Below are 20,341 nucleotides of genomic sequence, written 5' to 3' on the forward strand. Positions count from 1 at the left end.
GAAATGATTTACACGTGGTTTGGTAGTGTTCGCCAATGTTGTAAATTATTATTATTATTATTATTATTTTGTATTTAGTATTTAAGATTTACCTGATGGCTATAATACAATTATTTTATATAAAGAAACTTGTAGCAATGCCAGTAAACAAGTTTAAAATGTGTATGAGTCACAGTACAGCCATATTAGCTCAGTTGTTGGAATTAATGTCCAGATCTTGCTTGGAATGCCACGTTAGGGATGATTATAGACATAGCCCTTGATATAACTCGATTTTATTTGTGCAACTGTTCGCTTATTTTGCTCTGCACGAAAAATAACCCAGAAATTACCACGGGTAGGTGGTTGCACATCAAGTTCTGAAAGTAGTCATACGTTGACATTGGACCTTAGGTCACGTAGTTCTCTTGGTCTCGAAGCGGGGCATTCTTGCTCTAGACTTCAGTTTGGGTTTAACGTAGATATCTTTTGCGTTCTGGCCACACATTTTCGACGCTGCCTCGGCAGCAGCTTCACTGCGCGTTCCACAGCTTGACTATGGCAAGAGAATGTTGTTGTTAGAGTAGTTGAAGTTCGGATGTTTTCTTCAAGCTGCTGATCCGTTATGTTTCGTGTGATTGGCGGCTGTTAGACATTTAGGCCAATTACACATGTCGTAATAATTTTCAGCTGTAAAGTTTTATGTCGGCACAAGGAATTCACGTGGGCGGTATGATCTCGGAGTCTTCTGGCTGTGGCACTATTTTTATCCTTCTCCAGCCTAACGTTCGAATATGCGGATTTTCACCTGCTGTTATCGCTATCAGCAGGTTTTCATGATACGCGTAGTATAAATTTGTTTGTAGAACAGAATGAACTATGTGTTGTAGATTTTCTGGCAAAAAACGTGATAGCTTAACTATGCTAAACAGATGCATGGCTCCCATCGTGAGCCATCGTGAATGTGATAATGGTCCTGGTTTTCTGTTTACTTGATCGGTAGTAAACATTCCTGTAGCAAGAGCCTTACAAATTTCAAAGAGATAATTCTCGTCGCTTCTTCAAAACATCCTTTTTTTATTTCAGTCACCCATTCAACGGTAATGGGTGTAAAGGAGACGATCGGTAAACGTTCACAATCCTTTAATTTCTTTCCGATGGAGCCGGAAAAAGCGTTGGGTCCGGTCGTCCCACCATCCAATTCGGTAACCAGGTGTCTAAATGGCAACTCGTTGGTATGAAAAAGGCAAATGAGATGCTACAGTTCCTTTTCTAGGGATCTTTGTATCTGACTTATCACGCCGTTATTCCATCCTGTGTTCGTGGCTTCACCATCGCTACGGACTGCCTCAAGACTTGACACGTCGTACTGGTTCTTCTCTAAAAGCTCCAACATAGAGTCGACAATATTTTTGCCAGTGCCTGACTTAGGTGTGGTATGACCCAAGTATTCTGAACCGGGTTCCGATAGAACTGCGTATGCTTTTCTGTAACCTCTCGTCTTCGTAGTTTGCCGTTACTTTTCTTGTTCAAGAGTTGCATCATTCTTTTCTTCGTCGAAGTAGATACTTGTAATCCCCCGGCCTAGGTGAGCCTTTTCTTTCTGGATCTTCTCACCCAGTTTATCTTTTGTTCTTCGTAGCTTAGATCTGTGAACAACAAGATTTTTGTCCTCTGGTGTTATGAGTACCGCCTCCTGAAGTACGGCAGAAACGATCAAAGCAACCTGTCTGTCTAAAGCTCCAGTTCTAAACGCTGCCTCTACTGTATTTTGAAGGCAGATGCGCTTTAGGCTGTGTTTCCTCCTTCTCGCGCCTTCAAGTCACATCCCGACGTGCTTCCCGATTCAACAGCTTCGCTTGATTCCCCTGACGACGCCAGTATCTTTGACTGTGCCTATGCCTAATCCCAATAGTTGACGGACTTCCTCCAACACTTCCAGCGTCTTTCTTCGTTGTCTGCCCCTTGAATCTGCTCACTTTCCGGGAAAACATTTTTGACAGAGATTTAGTTATTCGGACGTCAATGTTATCAATGCTCATTTTCCGTGATGTTCTCTGGTCCAAAGGAACTTGAATTCTCGTTTTGGAATCTTTCGTGTCCTGTCACAGTTGCAATCTTCGCCGGTTTTACATTTGCAAGACGCAATATCAAAAATAGACTGTTCCGCGTGTGCAACAATACCTGCACGAAATGTTGCTTCTTCAAGGGAAAAAGGGAACATTCCAAGGGGATTTCAGTATTTTAAAATGATTATCAGCACTGTATTCAGTACAAAAAAGAACAGATAGAATATAGTGTTTAGTGGCAGACCGTATACAGGGTGGGTGATAAATGAGGGCAAAGTACGAATATATAATGTAGAAAATGTCTAGAAATTCCATGCTAATTGTGAAACGAGCAGAGGGATTGAGGTCAAATGTTTAATATGAGGAGTGCATGTAGAGCTCCACTGAATAGAAGTAATGCGAATCATGAAGACCATCTGAAAATCTGCCATTTTGAAATTAGCGTAAGAAGAATATACGAGAAAGGGTCACGTGACATAGTTTTTGAATCACTGTGTATTGAAATCAATAGTTGCCAATATTGTTTTGAAACCTTCTATTATATATATATATATATATATATATATATATATATATATATATATATATATAGAGAGAGAGAGAGAGAGAGAGAGAGAGAGAGAGAGAGAGAGACAGGATAGATAGATAGATAGATAGATATACTGGTTGTCAATGTACTATACCGACAAACTAGGAGCTGATTTCTCAAATCAAAATAAGAAAAAAGTTCATATGGACGTATGGGTACCAGTGCTGTCCAAAACCGAGAAAAAGCTAAATTTCAACAGTTTCTATTTCGAATTCCAGAAAGTGTGGATGGTGGTCGCGTAAAGAAAGACATGCATACGCATAGCAAAAATGCACATTTCATTAATTTTCAATGGGTGTAAAAACTATTTCCTGCAGGGTGAAGTTCCCAGACTAGCCATCAACTGAATTTTGAGATATGATCTGATTTTATGATTGATCCAAAATAAACATACGATAAGTCTTGATAGCAATGAACGCGGATCCCTTAGCGCAATGTCGAAAGTGTTAAGGATCATCAGCAGCACGGCCTCTGGTACTCGGGAAAAAGCAAACTGTGGTGTTCTCCTTCACGCTTATAAGTGAAGAAAACGTTAAAACTACCGTGTCAAAGTACATCGCATCACACATTATTCCAAACAGAAAAGAAAAACAAAAACATAGAGCTACCGGTTCCCATCACTTCCGACTTCCCTACAAAGTACTGGATATCGACTGTTGTCAAGGCTTACTTCCTGACTACTTTGCACACTTCTTGAAATCGGAGTATATCTTAAAACTCTATTGAGAACATATTTGAGAATTATATCCTTACAGAATACCCAGCACATCCATTGAAAATTGACGAAATATGCATTTTTGGATTGTATATCCGTGACTTCCTTTACGCTGGTTAGGACCACGTACATTTTGGTTGAAATTTAGTTTTTTTTGCGATTTTGAACAGTCTCAGCTCTGAAACTGTGCACTTTTCGCCATAGGTCAATATGAACTTTCTCTTATTTTGCTGTAAGGAATCACCTCTTACAGTTCGTCGGTATAGTTCATAAACAGCCTGTATATATATATATATATATATATATATATATATATATATATATATATATATATATATATATATATACTGTGTGTCAAGAAATTCCACCGACAAACTTCGGTAGGTAAATCCTCTCATACGAAGAAACAAAGAAGCTCAGTAAACATGGGTCCGGAAACGCGTTGTGTCGGAGATATAAGGCGCCGAAACAGTGGGAAATGAATCTTCAGAGGCGTATATTTCAGAAACTATTCAACGTAGAGATTGCGGTTTGAAAACTCACCAGCGAAGTCATGCCTGCTCTTGTTAAACATGCATGTTTCATAATCTTGCAATGCCTACAGAAGGGATTCCCACAAGAAGCATAGGGATTCCCGGATAATCCTCCGAATGAAGATGGCTCGAAAGGGGTATGAATGGGCGACTTCCTCACCTGTTAACAGTACTTCCTTGTACCAAGACGATAACTCAAACGGATACAAAATGGTGGACTCTTGTATACCTGTTGTGTGTGGTTGCATAACCGCCACATACGGATGGTGCTCAATAAGGAAGTTCGGAATATGAAGTACTGCGAATATGCAGTCGAAGGTTCGTAGCGAGGCACGTGCGGTGTTGCTACTGCATAACACACGAAGCAGAGTGATTGAGAGTTGTTGAAACTAGATGCAAACCCACTATGAAAATGTACATAAATTAGCGTGGACAAATGTATGTTAACATATGCAGCATTGTGGAGTATAGTATTAACGCACGTAAGAAGCAGCTGAAAAATGACCTTCTGGGAAGAACAATAATGTGATTCGCATATTAGTGGCATAGTTGGTGGCGTGCAATGCTGTAAAGCATAACCTCCAGGCACACAAATAAAATACACAAACCACAAAGACAGAAGAAGACGAGTCAATACAGGAAATGGTGTTTGTAATTCACTTGTATCTTACATCACGAAATCTACTAAAAATGTGAACCATTGACTTCAATGCACAGGAGATAGCGTCGAAGCACTTCGTCTCGCACACGAGGAAAAACGTCGTGGTTAACACGAATTCTTGCGGAAGCCTCGACAATGCGGCCCACAATGTCCAATTCATTCTCCACTGCTGTCTGGTAGACCAACTCCTTCATGTGTCCCCATAGGCACAAGTCTATAGGTGTCATATCTGGTGATCTAGGAGTCCATGCTACAGGGCCACCATGCCCGATCCGTCGATTCCCAAACATATTAGAAAGTACATTTTGAACACGCCGCGGTCGAAGGAGTGGAGCTCCGTCATGCTGGAACCACATTTGTCACCGGCCTGCAAGGTGGGCATTTTCTAGCTGTTACGGGAGTACCTCTGAAAGAAACACACTGTAATTATGCATGTTTAGTCCTTTAGGTAATACGTAAGGTCCTACTAAGACATTATCCACTATACCGGCCCACACATTAACTGTGAATCGTTCTTGATGACCTCGGCGAAACATTGCATGCGGATTGTTTGCTCCCACACATGCATATTATGAACATTGTAACATCCGTCACGAGTAAAACTAGTCTCATCCGTGAATGAAACATCCCGCGCAAACTGCGGATTCTCCGCACACTGCTGCAGGTACCATAGGGCAAATCGCACACGTTTGTGATAGTCTGTAGGACGCAAAACTTGAACTCTTTGAATATGATATGGATAGAGATGTTCTTCATGTAAGACATTCCACACTTGCTGGTGCTGAACATGCTTCTTGAGGGATTGTGTTCAAATTAGTGCAAGACATTCTTTTTGAATGCTGGTGTTCTCACTGTTCGTGGTCTTCCTGCATCAGGCCGGTGAATATGTAGGGAACCTGATTCTCGCAGCTGCCGATCAATTGACGAAAATGTAGTGTGATGGGGGCACCGTTATTCCTCTAAAACGTTCTCTATACAGTCTTTGTGCCTCCCTTGCATTTCGCAAAGCTGCACGATATGCCAGATGCATATCACTTAATTCTGCCCAAGTAAACTCCATTTCCCGCTACGGTGTTTTATAAAGCACAGGCAGTAAGCACTACACACAAGCACAGTCGCTTCCAGAATACACGTCAGTGTTCGCTAGACTAGCTTCTTTAGGTGCTCGTCTGTCATATGACTTAGAGTCGAATCCCACTAACAGCATTAATCAGTTAGTCAATGTTTATTTTTATCTCTTCTATCGTATTTTTGTTCCTATAAACAGTTTTGGACGTTAGAAAAAACTCTATGTACTGTCATTTTAAGGACAATGTATTTTTGTTGAATATTCTGGACTCCGTTAAAATTATCATGTGAAACTGAAATACCTCCTACATGTTTTTATATTTAAAGAAGAACAGAAACCAATTTTCTTACACACAGTAAAATGATAATCAATGTTGTTTTTGTTGTTAAAGATCGACAATACCCTCCAGAGTTCGACTGCGTGTGCATTTGAATTCAGACTAAATCTGTTTATATTATAAGAGTTAATTACATCCGACGACTAAAGTTCGGACACAAATCCAGGCGATCTTGCGGCCAGAGCGTTTATAGACGTACCATCTTGGCACTCGACTTGTGAAACTGAAGAAAGCCACTCAGAATGGTTGAACAAAGAGTGACGAATCTAGGCTGGGGTCGGGGGAGCCTTCGTCCCTCAATTTTGCTGCGTTACTAGAGAATCACTAATGTCGTAAATACCAAAACGCAGTCCAAATTACGTATTTTACATAGCAAAATACTGACAACCCCTCCCCCTCCAGTTTTTATTTTCAAGATCAGCTTCTGAACACAAGGATCCTACCCGGTTCTCTCTACACTTAATCTATTCTGGTGTGATAAATTGGAAGATACTTATAGATTTGAGGCTCCAGCAGTTGCATTGTAAGCAAAACTAAACGTGAGAAGAGTATGAGGTTATGATTATTATTTTGTAATAACGTCCCCGCCTTATAGACTTAACAAAATGGACACGAAGACAATCTTGTTGTAACTTTAAATGGAAGAATAAAGACAAGGTATAAAATATGAAGGTGGTTTATGGTTCTGTTCATATATTTTGGAATGCTCCTTTGGGGAATCCCTTCCGCAGGCATTGTAAGATTATTAAACATGCATGTCTAACAAGAGCAGGTATGACTTCGCTGGTGAGTTTTCAAACCGCACCCTCTAGGTTGAATAGTTTCTGAAATATACGCATTTGAAGATTCATTTCCCACCGTTTCGGCGCCTTATATCTATCTCCGAAACAACACGTTTCCGGACTCATGTTTACTAAGCGTTTTTGTTCCTTCGTATGAGAGGATTTACCTACCGGAGTTTGTCGGTGGAATTTTTTGACACCCGATATATATATATACATATGTGTGTGTGTGTGTGTGTGTGTGTGTGTGTGTACACAGGGTGTCACAAAAAGATCGAGACGAAAGCAAAACTCGAGAAATACACGTCGTATCATGAAATAGAAAAGGACGTGGCAAATATATTTTTAAATTCTATTTCATGGTGGGACAATGAATTCACCCGGGTGCCCAGGAGGGAAAGAGGGGGGCAACTTGAAAAGTTTAAATGGTACCCCCAGTTGTTAGTGCAGATTCAGATGCTACATGCATAAAGTTTTACTATTAACATTTTTGTGTATTCTTGACAGATGGCACTAAAATCGCCAAAAAATCTGTTTTATTGAGTAACGCAGCAGAAAGATCTGGACAGGAATATATCTCGAGAAATACAAGTCCAAGCATGAAAGAACAAAATTCGTGTCAAATATTTCTTCAATTTCTATTTAACTGTATCCCAATTAATTCTCCTTGTGCCCCCTAAGGGGGCAGTGAGGGGCAATTTGAAAAGTTTAAATTGGACCCCCCAGTTGTTAGTGCAGATTCAGATGCTACATGCATAAAGTTTTACTATTAGCATTTTTGTGTATTCTTGACAGATGGCACTGTAATCACGATAAACCTGTTTTATAGAGTAACACAGCAGAAAGATCTGGACACGAAAATATCTCTAGAAATACACGTCCGTGCATGAAAGAACAAAATACGTGTCAAAAATTGGTTCGATTTCCATTTAACTGTATGCAAATAAATGCTCATTGGCGCCCTCTAAGAGGGATAGAGGGGAGGAGCTTGAAAAATTTAAATGGGATTCCCCATTTGGTAGTGCAGATTCAGATACTACATACATACTTTGATCTGCAACATATTTATTTGTTTGCTCGATAGATGGCACTATAATTGCAAAATCTCTGTTTTATCTTGTAACGCAACAGAATTGTCGGGACAGTGGAATATCTCGAGAAATACGCATCTGGGCATGAAATTAAAGACATATATATGGGTCTAATATTTTGATCCTTAAAGTATGTGTGTGTGCAAACGAATGAACTTTGTCAACCCTAGAGGGGGTGGGTGCAGGGGCACTTGGAAATGTGACATGGGAACCTCCAATTGTTACTGTAGATTCAGATGCTGTACACAAAATCGGCGTAACTTTTATCGGAAATGTTGTTTTGTGTTCTTAACAGATGGCAATGCAATATCAAAAAGCTGTTTTTTCGAGTACAGCATGAAATGTACTTTCGAGCAAGAGATACAAATACTGTATACCTGCCGAATGTTTACTTGAATTGTTTTATTGCAGTCACCGTTACTGCAAACTGTGATCGTGTAATCATGAGCGTTGACAAATAGGGAATTATGGGGCATTTGCTCCCTCTGGAATTTAAATAACCCCTAATTTTTTAAATTATCCCTACATGTGAGGACTCATTGTGCACAATTACCGTTTTAATGGTAGTTTCGCCTCATTGTCTTCTGAAACATCGTGCTTCCCTCTCCTCGGAAAAAGCCTGCAGGCGCCCATGACTGTAACCGAAACAACTAAATATTTCTTTCAAAGTGCACTGAAATGTTGGAGTTTAAAACGCACGCAATATTGTTGCAAATTGAATGTTGTGCCCCCAAGAATGAGGACAACATGAAGCTAAAATAGTTCTACGCGAAACGGAGGCATTAAAATCGAATCAAACAAGCATGAAACTACCCTAATTGTCAAAAGAGTTGTTTTTATATCGAAGCAACGTTGGTCGTTGACGTGTATGCCAAATAAGTCATCGAAATAGAGTTGGTAATTGTGTTTGTAGTTGCTGTTTAGTTCCTTGCAGAGTAGCTTCGGTATGCCTGCTTCGAGTTAGTTTTGCATGGAAGACACTGCAGAACAGTTTTTATCAGTGCAAAATTAGTGATTTAGTCCTGAGGCCTGTTACTGCTGAGAGACAGTAGCGAGTAGTGTGGAATGAGTGAAAATCGAAATACTGCAAGAGACTTCCTTATTTTGAATCCAATTATTGGTGTTTATAGTGAGTGAATGTCTTGTAAATTAATTGCAGTTTAGCGGCGAAGGTAAAGTCAAATTGTTGTAATCTCAAAATGCTGGACACATATCAACTATTTGACGACATGATCGCTCTTTCTGAGCACGACAGAATAATTATTTTGATGATGTGCGGATGGGGTCATCGCCAAAGGTCGTATACTGAAGTTAGGGCGCTATTTAACCAAACATTTCGCGCCCCAAACGATCTCATTTCAAAGTCGGCTGTCGAGCGCAGCGGCGCTTCGAGGAAACCGGAAATGTAAAGAATTGTCGAATTCCTGGGCGACCAAAGTCAGCGACTACGGCCGAAAAACAGCTTGACGTTGCATTATCCTTCGTTGAAAATCCTCACCTGGGCACCCCTAAAGGTGCTCAACAACATGATATCAGTCACATGACCGTTCACAAAACTTTGATGGCAATCAAGATCCACCCGTACAAAATTCGTCTGATACATGAGCTAAATGAAGATCACTTTCGACCGTCGTATGGAATTATGTGGACAGATGTTGAGGCTCATTGATGACGATCCGAATTTTCTCACTAGAATTGTTTTTTTCAGATTAAGCAACTTTCAAATTAGCCCGTCACGTTAACAGACAAAACTGTAGATTTTGGGCTGACAGTGATTTTCTCTAGTCGGTTGAAGCACATACACAATACTCTCAAAAATTGAACATCTGGGCGGAAGTGATGAACACCTCCAAAGTTGCACCATTTTTCATTGACGGGATTTTGAATGCTAGGAAGTGTGAATATATGCTGCGGAACGACGTACTTCCGGCAATTAGAGACATTGTAGCGGATAACTTTGCCAAAAAGTGGCTCCAGCAAGATGGTGCAGGTCCTCACTATAGTGCAAATGTTAGGCAATTTCCGAATGAGCAATTCCCCCAAAGGTAGTTTGGCAGAAGAATTGAAATTGAAATAAATGAAGCGAAATCTTTAAGTTTAACGTCCCACGATTATGCCGGCTAGGCTAAAGGAGACGGTGATAATGAGAAATGAGTGAAATGGTGGAATGAAAAAGTGGGAGGAAACGGGAGAACACCAAGAAAACCCATGAGCACGGTATTTGTCCAGCACAAAGTCCACACGGCGCGAGCTGGGATCGAACCAGGGACCCCAAGCACCGGCGGTGAACACTTTTCCACTGAGTCACCGCGCCCCCAAGAGGTGAAATTGAGTGGCCAACTCGTTCTCCTGACTTGCCGCCAAAGGTGTTTTTTCTCTGGTGACATTTGAAGAATCGCGTGTATTAAAGGAAGCCTACAAACTTAGATGAGCTTCGGCAAAGCATTATTGACGGAATTGCACTTATTGAATCCAATGTCATTAGGGCTGCTGTGGATGGACTCTATCATCCAATAGGGAATTGTCAAACGATCAAGGTACGCAATTTCAACACTAACTATAACACACTGCTTACTGGCGAATATCGTAGGCACCAACAAGCACCCTGAAGGTGAGGGGCGAGATGATGCATCGACAAAATAGACCAAGGAGGGAATGTACAGCTACTCAGGTACGTTCACGTAGCTGTTCCTGGGTAGCACTACACGTAGTTAATTTATGGCATGTTGCTATATCTGATGTACACATTAGGCCTTTCCACTTCAATATGAATGTTTAATTTTAAACTTTAGTTGTTTCTCTGATTATTTCCTGCTAAGGTGACTAGAATAAAATATTTTCGATAACACTTCGGCATGTCTTTTTGTATCTTTTGATCGGAAGCGCATTTCTTAGCGATAAAACATAGTTTAGCCACTACAGTGTCATCTATCAAGAACACAGATGAACTTTTCCAATAAAAGTTAAGTAATTGTGTGTTTTCCATTTGAATCTGCAATCACAACTGCAGGGTCCTATTTCAAATTTCCAAATTGCCTCCTCTGTCTCACTAAGATGTATCCAGGTGTTGTCATTTGCACACACACTTCAGGGATCAAAAATATTATACCCCTATATTTGTCTTTAATTTCATGCCCAGATGCGTATTTCTCGAGATATTCCACTGTCCCGACTTTTCTGTTGCGTTGCAAGATAAAACAGAGATTTTGCGATTACAGTGCCATCTACAGAGCAAACAAACAAATTTGTTGCAAATAAAAGTTATGTATATTCGTATGTAGCATCTAAATCTGCACTACTAACAGAGGGATCCAATTTAAACTTTCAAGTTGCTATCCACCCCCCCCCTTAGGGGGCGAAAAGGAGCATTGATTTGCACACAGTTAAATAGATATTGAACAAATTTTTGACACATATTTTGTTTTTTCATGCTCGGACGTGTATTTATCGAGATATTTTCCTGTCCCAATCTTCCTGCTGCGTTACTCAATAAAATAGATTTTTCCCGATAACAGTGCCATCTGTCAAGAATACACAAAAATGTTTCCAGCAAAAGTTACGTTTTTTGTGTGTAGCATTTGAATCTGCACTAACAACTGAAAGGTTCCCTTTAAACTTTTCAAGTAGCCCACCTCTACCCCTTTAGGGGGCACCCGGGTGAATTCATTGTTCCACCCTGAAACACAATTTAAAAATATATTTGCCATTTTTTTTATTTCATGATAGGAAGTGTATTTCTCGAGATATTCCTCCGTCCCGATCTTTTACTAACACAATGCATATACAATATATATATATATATATATATATATATATATATATATATATATATATATATATATATACTGTATAAACAGGGTGTTAATGAACTATAACGACAAATTGTAAGAGGTGATTCCTTACATCAAAATAAGAGAACAAGTTCATATGGGCCTGTGGGGAAAAGTGCATAGATTCAGAGCTAGGGATGTCCAAAATTGCGAAAAAGCCAAATTTTTACAGGCCATATGTCGAATTCGAGAAACTGTTGACGGCGATCCTTATCAACGTAAAGGAAAACCGCATACGCATACCTAAAATGCATATTTCATTACTTTTCTCTGGGTGTACGGAGTAATCCATACAGAGTGAAATTCCCCGACATACCATCAACCGAATGTTGACATATGCTCTGACATTATGATTGGTTCAAAGCAGGCAAAGGATAAGCCATGATAGGAGTGAACACACAATCCTTTGGTGCGGTATCGGAAGTGTTAAGGATAATCAGTAACATGGTTTCTCGTACTCGGGAAAACGCATGCTTCATGTTTTCTTTCACGCTTATAAGCGAAGAAAACGTGAAATGTAAAGTGACGAAATACATAGCATTCCGCAATATTCCAAACACACATACACACACAAACATGGAGCTTCCGGTTCCTAACACTTCAGACTCTCCGAAGTATTGGATGTCCATTGCTGACAAGGATTACCTTCTGCCTACTTGAAATCAGAGCATATCTGAGAGCTCTATTGAGAGCATATCTGAGAATTACACCCTGTACGGAATACCCTGTACACCTATTGAAAATTGACTACATATGCTATTTTGGATTGTGTATGCATGACTTACTTTACGCTGACAAGCACCACTGTCCACAGTTTCGGAAATTTGAAATAGGGCCTGTTAAAATTTGGCTTCTTTGCGATTTTGGACATCCCTACCTCTGAAACTATGCACTTTTCCCCACATGTTCATATTAACTTTTCCTTTTATTTTGATGTAAGAAATCACCTTTTGCAATTTGTTAGCATAGTTCATTAACACCCTATATATATATATTTCTATGTTAAACTTACCAATATGTTTCACATCTATGATGTTACTAAGTGTTGTCGGTGTTCAGGTTGTCTACAAAGAAGGCTTCAATTCAAAGTATTCGATAATGACCAAGAGACAATGGATATCTGATCAGTCCTACGATGCGAATTACAAATGCACGTACTCTCTAGAAATCAGAGGTAATCTTACACACCTGAAGTTTATTTTAATAATATTTCTTATATCAAGCAATTATCACCATTTGCACAACTTTTGGAGCAAAACGGGCAGTTATAAATATAGGAGCAAAAACACAAACATGCGGAAATATATTGATCGAAATGGTGATATCGAAATTATCGAAAATGACGATATTGACTTAGGGTCGAATCTATAGTTTTCGGGGTCGCTGAGAAGAACAGTGACATTTTCAATCCTGTTTAAATCCAAATTCTGTCCCAAAACATTGAGAGGGAGGGGGAAAGATAAATAAAAATGATCGAAAATGACCATCATTATTGTCGAATTCATAGTTTTCGTGGTTACTCAGATGAACAGTGACATTTCCGATCCTGTTTAAATTCAAATGGAGCCCCAAAACTTGGGATTAGGGAGGGGAGATGTATAACAATTAACTAAAATGGCCAATATTATGTTTGAATCCGAGTTTTCAGGCCGCAGGTATGAACAGTGACACTTTCGATGCCGTGCTCCGTAACTTAAAAGATGAGTGGACATATAAGACAATCGAAAATGACCGATATTAATGTCTAATCCATAGCTTTCGAGGTCGCTAAGATGAACAGTGATACTTCCGATCCCGTTTAAAGCGATATTCAGTCACTTAGCGAGAGGGAGGTGGAGGGCAAATATATAAAAGTCGTCGAAAATGACCGATATGAAAGAGGGCAATTTTAATAGTAAAAAGTGACTAAGCAAGGGGACATATTACTATTTTTTTCTTAATTTAACCCAGCGAAGCTGGTAATTGATGCTAGTAATAAATAAAAATTTAAATTCAATTGATAATAAAATAATGTTATTCAGTTATTCACTTCATAAAATTGGGAGATGTTATGACCTTTGTTGTAGTGTTACCAATAAGACATTTTAATAAAAATATATCAAAATGTGAATATGAAATTAAACAAATATATTTTTGTTATATCGAACTAGTCAGTAGATGTGAATTATAATGTTTTATGAATTCATTTTATATCGGTGCATGTTGGAAATAAGTACAAATTTGGAAGTTATAGGTAATATTGTCTCTTCTTGCAAGTTGGAGTAACTAAACAACTTACGACTTCATATAAATATAATGTTGTAAACATAACGAAAACTTCCATGCAGATGAAGAATTCTGTCACATTACTTTCCCTGTTCTCAATACCTGAGTTAATACATTGTTGATAGTATTTACCTTGGTGCATGTAAAATTAATTTCTTAGAGTTAATCGTAATATGCCTGCAGATGCATATACCTCAGACATTAAATAAATATTATAAGTGTTTTATAATAAATGTTTTGTAGTATATAGTAGATGTTTTGTTAGAGCTTAGAGATACACTCGTATAGTTCAGGGTTATTATAAGTGAATAGGTATAATCAGTCGCTTTAACAATGAAGAATGTCAATTCTATTAAATATAATTGAGAGAATTAACTGGATATATATATATATATATATATATATATATATATATATATATATATATATATATATATATATATGTGTGTGTGTGTGTGTTTGTTTGTTTATAATACATTAGAGTTTTTTATGCTACATAAAATCTATTTCAGATTCTCCATCCACACAAGTCTGTTTACATATACACTTCTTATACCTTGCAATGGGCATTTCGGGACATGGGAACTTCCGGTGATCTTATTCCCAAAGCAATAGGAGGGGTACTCCAAGAGAGGGAATTAACTGAGGTAAGCAGAGGGTAACAACTCAACTATAGCAACACCAGATAGCATGTGTAAGTGTGAATTTGTTATTTTCCAGGAACTAGTTATGCATCTCAATTAAAGTTATAATAGTTTCTGAATTATATAACGCTTATTAACAATATAAATCCTTACAAAGACTATCTAGGTACATGTGATGCAACCAATGTTTATATCAAGTTTTCTAAATGGTATGACTTTGTATTTTAATCCTAGGAACATCAAGGTATTTTTGGGTTACATGGAACACCAACGGGGTACTCTGAGGCCCACAGCTTAAAGGTCATTATTTATCACGGATAATAATTTATCTTGTCTGATGTGAACTTGGGATGTCTAATACATCATTTATTATTATTTTCTATTACCACTAGGTTTCTAAGTACAGTGTTGCAAACTATATGTATGTAACTGTATAAGTTACCATTTTTTTTTATTTATGTCAGTAACTATTACCTATTTATTTGATTTGTTTGTGCAGAAAAAACTATCAAACAGATAAATAGCAACTTAGTTGAGTGTAGTAAGTGTTTGGTTTCATAACCATTGGCGTATATATATATATATATATATATATATATATATATATATATATATATATATATATATACTAATTTTATAACGTGCAGTTAGCAACACTGCATCGTAATAATAGCTCAGAGTGACCTTGCATGTTGTAATACCAAAAATGTTTCAAAGAAAAGTAAAATAATACGGGCAAACGGGCATAAATTACGGCCGTAACTCTTCTGATTAATATTTAGGTTTTTGATGGCGCTAATGTTGCTTATATGCCCGTCTTCCATGACTTTTGCCAGACTATCATTCACTGTTGCTGTAATTGATCGTCCAATGCAAGGAGAATCTTGAATATAGAAATATCCAATAATGATTTTTTTTTTGGGATGCATTGTCTGGATTTTGCTCGATAATATACCTTATTCATATACAGCACACATTTTCTGACGAACCTACACAGCTATTGTGCGTTAATTGATATAAAGCTACTCATATTCATGCTGCAATACCTCGCGCCTCATTATAATGATTACAACACATTTTACACAACTTCTAACTTCGATTCTCCAATTACAATTGATCTCACTTATCCTCAGATCTTGAACACTGACAGAACACCGTACGCAACATATGCCTTGGAATTGACCCTAATTATATTATTTTTTCCCTGGATGTTGCTACTATATATAAGACCATGAGACATGACATTTTGCGTTGACAAACCGTGTCGATGGAGGTAGATGCCATTTAGGTCTAACACTTATTCGATAACGGATTATAAGGCTAGAAAAACAGTACTATTCTCCACTATTCGACATTTAATATTACGAAATGAAATATTACGGGCTGAGTTCTCTACAAATATATCTTGTGTGACTATATCAAACTGAAATATGTTTCTAACTTCAATGTTTACAACTTCGGTAGCTCCTTTGTTGACTTCAATGCATAGAATGCAGTACTCTAACGAGTGAACCTATCCAAGTGTAACTCTGACTTCGAGTCGAGACTATGGCCGTTGGATACTTTGTTCTAAAAGAACATAACACGAAAAGGAATACATCCTCGATCGCATCCGTTGCGGAGATATAAGCATGAAAATTTAGAAATTGAACTCCATACTATACATTACAAAGACAGATTCCGCATCAGATTTTTCGAAAACGGTCAGGTAAGGAAACTCAGCGAATACATATCAAATTAGTGTGGGGAGCAAAGCACCTTTTGAATGAAAATTTGTGTCCCCGGGGCAGTCGCAGGGTCCCAGGCGGGCTGCAACTCAAAATTTGCAAATGGGACCGGGGTCAAGTAGCATATTGTATGAAAGCTATTGTTAAATAAAAGAAGATAGAACAAATCTCAACTCTCTACGATAACTGTGGAAACAGGCAACTGGTTAAAATGTCAATACAACGTACATCAGAAAATCCATGGCCACGCTTCTAAATGCGTTAAGTTTCAACAATAACAAAACAGAAAAACACGTTTGAAGGTGCAAGCTATTGAAGTAAAGGAAATCCGAGGATGTATTCCTTTTTGTGTTATGTTCCTATGAGACAAGGTATCCAACGACGTAAGTCTCGACTCGAAGTCAGAGTTACACTTGGATAGGTTCCCTCGTAAGTTATTTTCTGTTGATCAGTACATCATGACTACCGTTTCTCTTCTGTGAGAATTGACAATCCATACTGACAGATATGCTAGGGAGATATCATTTATCATGTACGTTGTAGGGTAAATTAAACTGTGGTTCGTTCAAAAGAGACGGTATGTCACAGCTTACTCCGACAACAGTGTTCTCAGGTCCACTGTACCCTGATTAGTTTGTGGTTCAGCGTCAAGAGAAAGATACTCGTGTACACTTTCTTTATAGTAGCCATGAATTGAATAATTTGTTAACTAGCCATGATTTGATATTCTACATTCCAGTCATGACCATATAGAGGTCAATACTTGTAATCAAAAGACTGAGCACACTACTGATTTATCAGGACTGAAGGTTGTTTTAATGAGACAAGTTTTGCAGATAGATGTCACTACTGTGTTCGTATCTCATGTATTATTTAACTTTCACAAAAATTCACGATTTCTCTTACTAATTTCAAACTACAGACTTCAAATTTTTAGAGAGAAAACTTCATAACCTATCGAAAGCAACAATCCGTGCCGATTTTTTCTTCAGAATATTCTTCATTGTTGAAACGGTTTAATTGTTAAAATTGGATATCCAAATCTTTAACAATATACTGTTTCACCAATGAAGAATATTCTGAATAAAAATTCGGCACGGATTGGTGCCTTCGATACGTTATGAAGTTCCTTCTCTAAAAATATGAAGTCTGAAGTTTGAAATTTGTAAGAGAAATCGCGAATTTTCGTGAAAGGTAAAAAATACATGAGACAGATACGAGGGCTGTAGTGCCATCTATCTTCAAAGCTTATCCCTTTAAACCAATCTTAAAAAAGACATGTATCGATTCAAATTCCAGTTTGTTGTTCTTGCTCTGTAAAACAAAAATCATCGCTATTATAAAGAAATTAAAACATACAGCCTTATTTCCACTGAGGCAAATTTATTTAGTGTGTATACATTCAACGAAGGTCAGCTTTGAGCTTTGAGTCTTTAATTTATTTTATTTTCCAGTATTTTATTTTACTTTTACAGGAGTTTTTTGGTAATGGTTCATACTTGAAGGAACAACCTCTTTACTACAATCCTATCTTCAAGACCATAGAACCCAAAGCGCAGGATCACCGTCCTACTTTATACGCTCGAAATGGAAATTGCTCTTTCATAGTTCTATTGGTTCTTCCGGATCGGTTAATATCTACTTCCTTTATTTGTTTATCCAATAGATATATCCTTAAGAAAAATTGCGAATTTTGGACGATCATAACCTTTCCGAGTAAGATTTACACTACATTGACTATCTTTGAAAACTCTGATGCACTGCTTCGGGTGATCACTGTGTGAGATTTCGCAGATAATGGCATTCTTCTCTCAAAATAACCATTTGAGCACTGGTTTTCACTCATAGTTAGTAGTTTTCTTCAACATTTCATAGAATTTGAATGCTCTTCACGCTATTCAACTAGTTCAAATGAATGTAATTCCTAATATCGTGCATATTTTTTTCTTATATTACAACACGATTGTATAGGGCATGCGAAACTGTTCGTTGAAGTGAATAGGCAACCACTGATAATGGTTTATACACACCACTAGGTGTCATTATGTCATGAAGCAAAACCTGATGTTAGTTGTCTGTTTATTAGTTATATGTTTATTGCCAAACAACTTTCCTCAACAAATTTGTCTCGATGTCAAAAAGACCATACCTTTAGTATCCACATATGATGTAACATTCAAAAATTTGTACAATAAATGTGGTTTTGTATGTATTCAGTATATTTAATTTGAAAAATTCTGAGAAATCAATAATTGTCTCAGACTTTTGACAATGACTGTATATGTCATCTGGACGTAATATCAGATTGATGGGAGCACTGCATGGTCGGCAATAAATGTGGTTATCTTATATAAATTGTTTCTACACTCTTATTACTTAGGAGAAATTATGATTCGTACACGCAGGAATTTCTCAATTCCCGACATATCTTTTCTGAAGCAAACAATACGGATTTGTTTAAATGCACTTGCTTATCAGTCTTGAGAACTTCGATGTCAAAAAAGCGTAGTGGCGTTTGATTATTCCATTAATCTTATATTGTTCTTTAGGAAGGGCCGCTCTTTACATAGCAAGAATGTTTATACAAGATGTTTGAAAACGAAAAGATTGAAGTCTGAAATAAATAACGATGAGCGATGCTTTCGACATTGCTACTATCGATATTGAAACCAGTTGAATGCCCGGTTTACGTACTGAAATATTAAGGATATTTCTAAAGAATTTAAAGATCTGAAATATGTGCAACTTGCAACACATACAAAGATGGGGATTGGTTACCTCACACATCCTTTGCACTTGAGAAAAAAGTTTGGTCCTGAATAGTTTGAAAGAATAGTTTTAAACTGATACCCTAGGAGTTTTGGTTGAACCGAAATGAATCGTTTGTTTTTGATATCTAACATGAGTTAAGGGTTTGAACTTCAATCTGGGCAGCCACATTAGAGCTGTTACCAGAATCCTACTGGTGCAGACAGTTGACGTATAAAAAGAACGTTTGGACGAAAGAAGCATTCATCCCACGGTAGCATACATAAAGCAAAAATTCGGACAGATTGGTAGAGAAAGCGAAAGCGTGATTAGACACGGTAAACGTAGACAACATCCATACTTCACTGCAAGTATAATGTTCTTGACGCTGGTATCCTATAAACTGCGCTGTTTTCTCTGTCCGATTCCTTCCTGCTGTTACCAGCAGAGAACACATTCTTGTCGTAGTTGTAATTCTGATATTATCCTTGGCACAGGCCACCATTTAGTGTTTGACCGTTGTCGGAACTCGATTTGCAGTACAAAGTTATGTGATAATTGATATAAACAGGACTTATACTCTTTCAAGAATCGAGGTCCCTTTAGGAGTGTGTCCTAATCTATATCCCGACATGTAAAATTTGAAATTATCTTCTTCTACTAGTTTATTTACTAGAAACTAACTTCTTAATTTTCATCACTGTGATATGCAGTGGCTCTGTGGCCGAGCGCTAATCTCTGCCACTGGGGATCCTGTTTCTATCCTAGCTTCCATCATTATTATTTCTGATACCAAACGTCCCACTATTCGTGCAGTTTGTGCGAGGCATATTATTCTAAAGGTACGTTGCCATTCTATAAGAATATTTTATCTGCCTTTAAAAAATCTTGCAACCCAATCTTTCTATTTACAGTTTACACACTAAAACTTTCTCAAAAGCAAGAAAGATATTTTCACCCATGCAGCACTGCACTCTAGTGGAGAAATAGTGAACTTCCTCATTCCAGAGTTCTGCCTGGATGACAGATGGTGTCTACCTGAATGACCTGAGTGACGTCTACCAATATATTGTACTTTTTTCTTAAAGTTTATATGCCTTAAAGTTTATATTATTATTATTATTATTATTATTATTATTATTATTATTATTATTATTATTATTATTATTAGTAGTAGTAGTAGTAGTAGTAATAGTAGTAGTAGTAGTAGTAGTAGTAGTAGTAGTAGTAGTGGTAGCAGTAGAAGTAGTGGTAGTAGTAGTAGTAGTAGTAGTAGTAGTAGCAGTAGTAGTAGTAGTAGTA

This window comes from Thermobia domestica, chromosome 17, assembly GCF_964235325.1.
Source record: "Thermobia domestica chromosome 17, izTheDome1.hap1.1, whole genome shotgun sequence".
In the NCBI taxonomy this organism is placed as follows: domain Eukaryota; kingdom Metazoa; phylum Arthropoda; class Insecta; order Zygentoma; family Lepismatidae; genus Thermobia; species Thermobia domestica.